Source organism: Choloepus didactylus (genome assembly GCF_015220235.1).
Source record: "Choloepus didactylus isolate mChoDid1 chromosome Y unlocalized genomic scaffold, mChoDid1.pri SUPER_Y_unloc7, whole genome shotgun sequence".
Taxonomy (NCBI): Eukaryota; Metazoa; Chordata; class Mammalia; order Pilosa; family Megalonychidae; genus Choloepus; species Choloepus didactylus.
Window position 1 is genome coordinate 74,433 of NW_023637629.1, and position 6,931 is coordinate 81,363.

Sequence of the window (6,931 nt, forward strand, 5' to 3'; positions counted from 1 at the left end):
AAATGAAAGGCACAACACAAGAGATGAAAACACAATGGAAACATACAACAGCAGCTCTCAAGAGGCAGAAGGACACTCAGAAACTGGAGAACAAGGCACCTGGAAGGCTACACACAAAAAACAGATAGAGAAAAGAATGGAAAAATAAGAGCAACATCTCCAGGAACTTAAGGACAAAACAAAAAGCAAGAAAGTACATGTCATTGGTGTCCCAGAAGGAGAAGAGAAGGGAAAAGGGGCAGAAGCAATAACAAGGAAATAATCAGTGCAAATTTCCCATCTCTTATGAAAGACATAAAATTATGGCTCCAAGAAGCACAGCATACCCCAAACAGAATAGACCTGAATAGGCCTACACTGAGACACTTAATAATCAGATTGTCAAATGTCAGAGATAAAGAGAGTCCTGAAAGCAGCAAGAGAAAAGTGATCCATCAATTAGAAAGGAAGCTTGATAAGACTATGTGTGGATTTTTCAATAAAAACCATGGAGGCAAGAAGGAAGTGGGTTGATATATTTAAGATACTGAAAGAGAAAAAACACCAACCAAGAATCCTATATCCAGCAAAACTATCCTTCAAATATGATGGGGAACTTAAAATATTCTCTGACAAACAGACAATGACGGATTTTGTAATCATTTGTAATCATTTAGTATTTCTACAGGAAACACTAAAGGAAGCACTGCAGACAGAAAGGAAAAGACAGGAGCGGGAGGTTTGGAAAACAATTTTGGGAGATAGTAGCACAACAATGTAAGTACACAGAACAAAGATGCCTGTGAATATGGTTGAAAGGGGAAGGCTGAGACAATGTGGGACACCAGAACAAAGACAAATGATAAAGAGTGGGACTGTGTAACTCAGGGAAACCTAGGGTGCTTAATGATTGTAATAAAAGGTGCAAATGTGTTTTTACATGAGGTAGAACAAAGGAATGTCAACATTGCAAGATATTAAAAATAGGGTGGGATTGGGGGGAAATATGATCAAGGAAAACTAGAGACTATAATTAACAGAAACATTGCATTATGCTTCCTTTAATATAACAAAGGCAATATACCAAAGCTAAATGCATGTGGGGGGTGTGGAATAGGGGAAGGGTATGGGATTCCTAGCATTGGTGATGTTGTCTGACTCTTTCTTCTACTTTAGGTTAATTCTATCTTTCCTTTTGTTGCTTTCTAGCTATCAAGATTTGTGTTTTTTGTTTGTTTGTTTTTCTCTCTTTCTCTTTTCTTTTTCTTTTGCCTCTCTGCCTTCCTTGACTCTTCTTCCATCTTTGTGGAAGAAATGGAGATGTCCTTATATAAATAGTGGTGATGGTGCTGAATACATAAATATGTGGCTATACAGGGAACCAATGATTATTTACTTAGGAAGGAATATATGATGTGTGAGCAAAACCATCTTAAAAAAGACGGGTTGATGAAGAAACCTTGAGGGGACTATATTGAGTGAAATAAGACAGACACATAAAGGAAAATATTGCAGGATCTTACTGATATGAATCAATTATAATATGTAAACTCATAGACTGAAATATAAATTACCAGGGTATACAACAAGGCTAAAGAATGGGCAGCAGTTGCTTATTAAGAGCAGAATGTTCAACTAGGGTGAACTTAAATGTTTGGAAATGGACAGAGGTGATGGCAGCACGTTGTGAGAATAACTAACAGTGCTGAAAGGTGTGTGAAGGTGGTGGAAAGGGGAAGCTCAGAGTCATGTATGTCACCAGAAGGAAAGTTGAAGGTTAAAAGATGGGAATGTATAAAACAGTGAATCTTGTGATGGACAATGTCCGTGATTAACTATGCAAATATTGGAAAACTCTCTCATGAACTAGATCAAATGTATGACACTATAACTAGAAGTTAGTAGAGAGGCATACAGGGAAAAATATATACCTATTACAAACTATATACTACAGTTAGTAGTATGTTAGCATTCTTTCATCAACAGTAACAAATGCACTATACCAAAACCTTGAATCAATAATGGAGGGGGGTGGTTAGGGGTATGGAAGGATTTGAATTTCCTTTTTTGTGTCTTTATTTCTTTTCTGGTGTAATGAAAATGTTCTACAAATTGAAAAAAATGCTAATTGTGTTGATGGATGCACAACTGTATGATGGTACCATGGGCAAGTGATTGTACACTTTGGATCTTTGGATAGTTGTATGATATGTGAACAATCTCAATTTATATATATATTTACTATATATATTATATATATTTTATATATATTTTTATATATATTTTATATATATATTTACTATATATATATAAATGAACAATGGTGGGGGAGGGAAAGGGCATGTTTTGGATACTCTATATTTTCATTTTCATTTTATCTTTTAGAGTAATGAAAATGTTCAAAATTGACTGTTGTGATGAATGCACAACTATTTGATGATACTATGAACAACTTATTGTACACTTTGAATGATTGTATGTTATGTGAATATATCTCATTAAAATTGCAAAAAAAAAATTCAATAGGCCAGAAACATGAGGGTCTATTGGCCATAGATGTGAGGGTATATTTCTGAATTCTCAAATCAATTCCATTTGAATATATGCCTGACCTTATGCCCATACCATGCTGTTTTGATTACTGTAGATTTGTGATAAATTTTAAAATTGGGAGGGGTGTCTTTTCCAACTTTGTTCTTTTTCAAGATGGTTTTCTCTGTTGAGTTTTAGCTGTTGAGTTTCCATGTAAATTTGATGTTTGGCTTTCCTGCAAAGATGGTGGTTGGAAATTTGGGTAGAATTGTCACCTTAACAATGTTTAGTCATCCAATCCATGAACAGTGAATGCCCTTCCATTTATTTAGTTCTTTGATTTATTTTATTAATGTTTTGTAATTTTAGTTGATTCCTTTGGTTGCTCCTGTAAATGGATTTTTTTCTTGATAGCCTCCTCATATTGCTGACTACTACTGTATAAACACACTCCAGATTTTTGTGGATTGATCTTATATACTGCCACATTGCCAAATTTGTGTGTTAACTCTAGTAGCTTTGTTGTGGATTCTTCAGGATTTTCTATATACAGGATTAGGTCATCGGAAAATTGAGAAAATTTTACTTTTCCCTTTCCAAACTGGATGACTTTTATTTCTTTTTCTTGCCTAGTTGCTCTAGCTAGAACTTCCAGTATCATGTTGAAAAATAATGTTGCCGATAGGCATCCTTGTCTTGTTCTTGATCTATGCAGGAAAGCTTTCAATATTTCACCATTGAGTATAATGTTAGCAGTGTGTTTTTCATATATGCCCTTTATTATGTTGAGGAAGTTTCCTTCCATCCTAGTTTCCTAATGGTTTTTATCAAGAAGGGGTGCATAATTTATCATGTGCCTTTTCTTTGTCAGTCAAGATGATCATGTGGTTTTATCCTTTGTTCTATTAATTTGGTGTTTTACCTTAATTGATTTTCTTGTGTTGAACCATTCTTGCCTTCCTGTGATAAATCCTACTTGATCTTGGTTTATAATTCTTTTCATATGCTGTTGAATTCAGTTTCCTAATATTTGTTGAGGATTCTTGCATGTATATTCATAAGGGATATTTGTCAGTAATGTTCTTTCCTTCTGGCCTTGGTGTTAAGTTGATGTTAGCCTCATAGGGTAGATTAGGGAGTGTTCCCTCCTCTTCAAGGTTTTTGAAGGGTATGAACAGAATTGGTATTAATTATTGTTGGAATGTTTTGTGAAGTTCTCCAGTGAAGACTTCTGGTCCTGGGCTTTTCATTGTTGGGAAGTTTTTGATAACCAACTCAATCATTTTCCCTTGTTATTGGTCTGTTGAGATCTACCTTTGAATCAAAGTAGGTAGTTTGTATGTTTCTAGTAATTTGTCCCTTTCATCTATATTATGTATTTTTGGCATACATTTGTTCTTAGCATCTTCCTAGAATCCTTTTCATTTCCATGAGGTGGGTAGTAATGTGCCCCCTTTAATATCTGATATTAGTTATATGCAGTCCTCTTCTTTTTTCCTTTGTCTAACCAAAGTTGGGTTGATTTTATTGATCTTTTCAAAGGACCAACTTTTGTGTTTGTTTACTGTTTCTATTGTTTTTAATACTGTTTCATTTATCTCTGCTCTAATCTTAGTTATTTCCTTCTTTGTGATAGCATTAGATTTAGTTTGCTTTTCTGTATCTACATCCTCCAGGTTTGAAATTAAGTCTCTGAATTGAGATCTTTCTTCTTTTCTAATGTAAGCATGTAGAACTATAAATTTCCCTGTGAGCACCGCCTTTGCTACATCTTACAAGTCTTGCTATGCTGTGTATTCCTTTTCATTTGATAATTTTCCCCCTATTTTCATTTGTGAATTCTTCTTTAACTCATTGGTTGAGATAGCATTGCCTAATTACACATATTTGCGAATTTTCCAGTTGTCCCTTTCTTATTGATTTCTAGTATCATTCCATTGTGGCTGGAGAAGGTAAAGTGTATGATATCATTACTTTAAATTTATTAAGACTCATTTGTAACCTAGCATATGGTCTTTCTGGACAATGATCCAGAAGAATATGTATTCAACTACTGTTGGGTAAGGTGCACTCTATATATCTTTTAGGTCTAATTGGTTGAGTATTTTTTGTCTTCCTTTTCCTTCTCAATCTCCTCTCTAGATATTCTGTCTTTTATTGAAAGTGGTGTATTGAAGTCTTCTACTTTGAATGTAGAGCCATCAATTTGTCCCTTCAAATCTGTCAATATTTGCTATATATATTTTAGATCCCTCTTGTTAGTTGCCTGTATATTTATTATTGTTAGGCTTTTTTTTTTGTTGACTCAGTATATATTGAACTTCTTTGTCCCTTGTAACAATTTTTTACTTAATGTGTATTTTATATGATATTAGTATAGCTACCCAAGTTCTGTTATTGTGACTATTTGCATCCAATATTTTGCCAGCCTTTAAATTTAGGCTGCATGTGTCTTTGAAATTAAGGTTAGTCTCTTGTAAACAACATGTGGTTGGCTCATGCTTTTTTATCCATTCTGCCCATCTCTGCACCTTGACTGAAGAGTTTATTCCATTTACATTTAAAGTCACTACTGATAATGCAGCACCTTTTTCTCTCAGTTTGCTGTTTGGTCTTTGTAAGTCCCTCAATATTTCCATTAGTGCTTATTTTCATATACATTTGTTTTTTATTTTTTGTATTCATCAAGAGGATCCCTTCTCAATCCTTTCTGTGTCCATTTTTAATTTTTTGTGGTTACCATGGGGCATAAATTTAACATCCTAAACCTATAACAATAACATTTGGTATGATACCAACTTAACTTCAATAGCATATACAAACATAGTCCCTATATCCCTCCACCCCCATCTTTTGATGTACTTGTTACAAAATAAATCTTTACATATCACATGTTCAAACAATATATTTATCATTACTTTTTATTCATTTGCATTTTATAACTTTTAAGAAATAAAAGGTGGAGTTACATACCAAAAATAAATTATAAGGAGAACTTCTGGGGAATATGGCAGAGTAGAGAGACCCAGGACTCAGTCCTCCTTAAAAAAGCAGCCATTAAACAGGCAGGAGCTCTTGGAAACAACTCTTCTGAGCTCTGGAAGCCAGGGGAGCACTGTACAGTGTCCAGGTAGAACAGGAGGAAGAGGCTGAGAAACTGCAATAAAGAATTGTGAGTAGCTCATTCTATAGCAGCTGCCAGTGCCCATCCTTCACTCTTGAGGCAGACCACCATGGGGTCTGTTCCCTGGTTAGCTGCTGCAGACAAAAGGGAGATAAAAATACTCTTCCCCAAGAATTGGGTGGGGGCATGGCTAAGCACTGATCACAGGTTTTGATTAGTGAATTTGGATTGCTGGATCCTGGCTCTGAGCTAGTGTTTCAGTCCATCCTGGACTGGCTATATCCACTGCTTCAATCCCACATCTGACAGAGCCAATGCAGTGGAGAATGAAGGCAACAGTGCCTCCTTAGAGCTGTGTGGAAGAGTTTGCTGAAGGGCACCATCTGCTGGGGCAGGTCAGGAAAGCACATCTTCAGGGAGATGTCAAAAGGATTTGGACATTCTTCCTGATCTTCTTCTTGGTGCTCTTTGGAGCTAATCTGTGCCTATTTTGTGAGTCTTGACCCTGTTTGGGCTGGGAAATACTGACTTGAAAAAAATACTCTCTGGGGAGACTCTTCTCCAGAATTTGCCCTCCAGGTGAAAGCAGTTAGAGAAAATGAAAGAAGTGTAAAAGAAAAACTATTAGAGGCAAAACAAAAACAAAGAACAGATCAAGATTCCCAGAGAAGGAATAGATGAAAGGAAGCTTTCTCCTGGGGGTGAAACAATGGCACTAGTAGTGCTATTTCAAAAACTGTACCACATATCCAAGGAAAGAATCAGATGAAGAACAGCAGAAAAAAACTGATCAGTTAAATACAAGCAATTCTAAAGGTCTAAAACTAGTTGAAACAAGTATCAAAGAAGAGTCTTAACAAAAGGCCAATCAACAATAAAACCCTAGGCAAGAGATAGAAACTAACCTTCAGAGTACACCCATGATATCATCAGATGGCTAGACCTCAGAGAAAAATTACAAGTCATATAAGAAAGAGGAAGAAATGGCCCAGTCAAAGGTACAAATTAAAACTTCAGAGGAGACACCAAATTTGGAACAACTAATCAAGGATGTTCAAACAAATCTCATAAATCAATTGAAGGAGATGAAGGAAAAAGTGGCTAAATAGATAAAAATATTAAGAAGACACTGGGTGAGCATCAAGTAGAATTTGGAAGTATAAAAAGAAACATAAGAGAAATTAATGGGGATGAAATGCTCAGTGGAAGAGATTAAAAAACACTAGAGGCATTCAACAGATGTGAACAGGAAGAAGGAAGAATCAGTGATTTAGAAAACAAGATTACCAATACCTC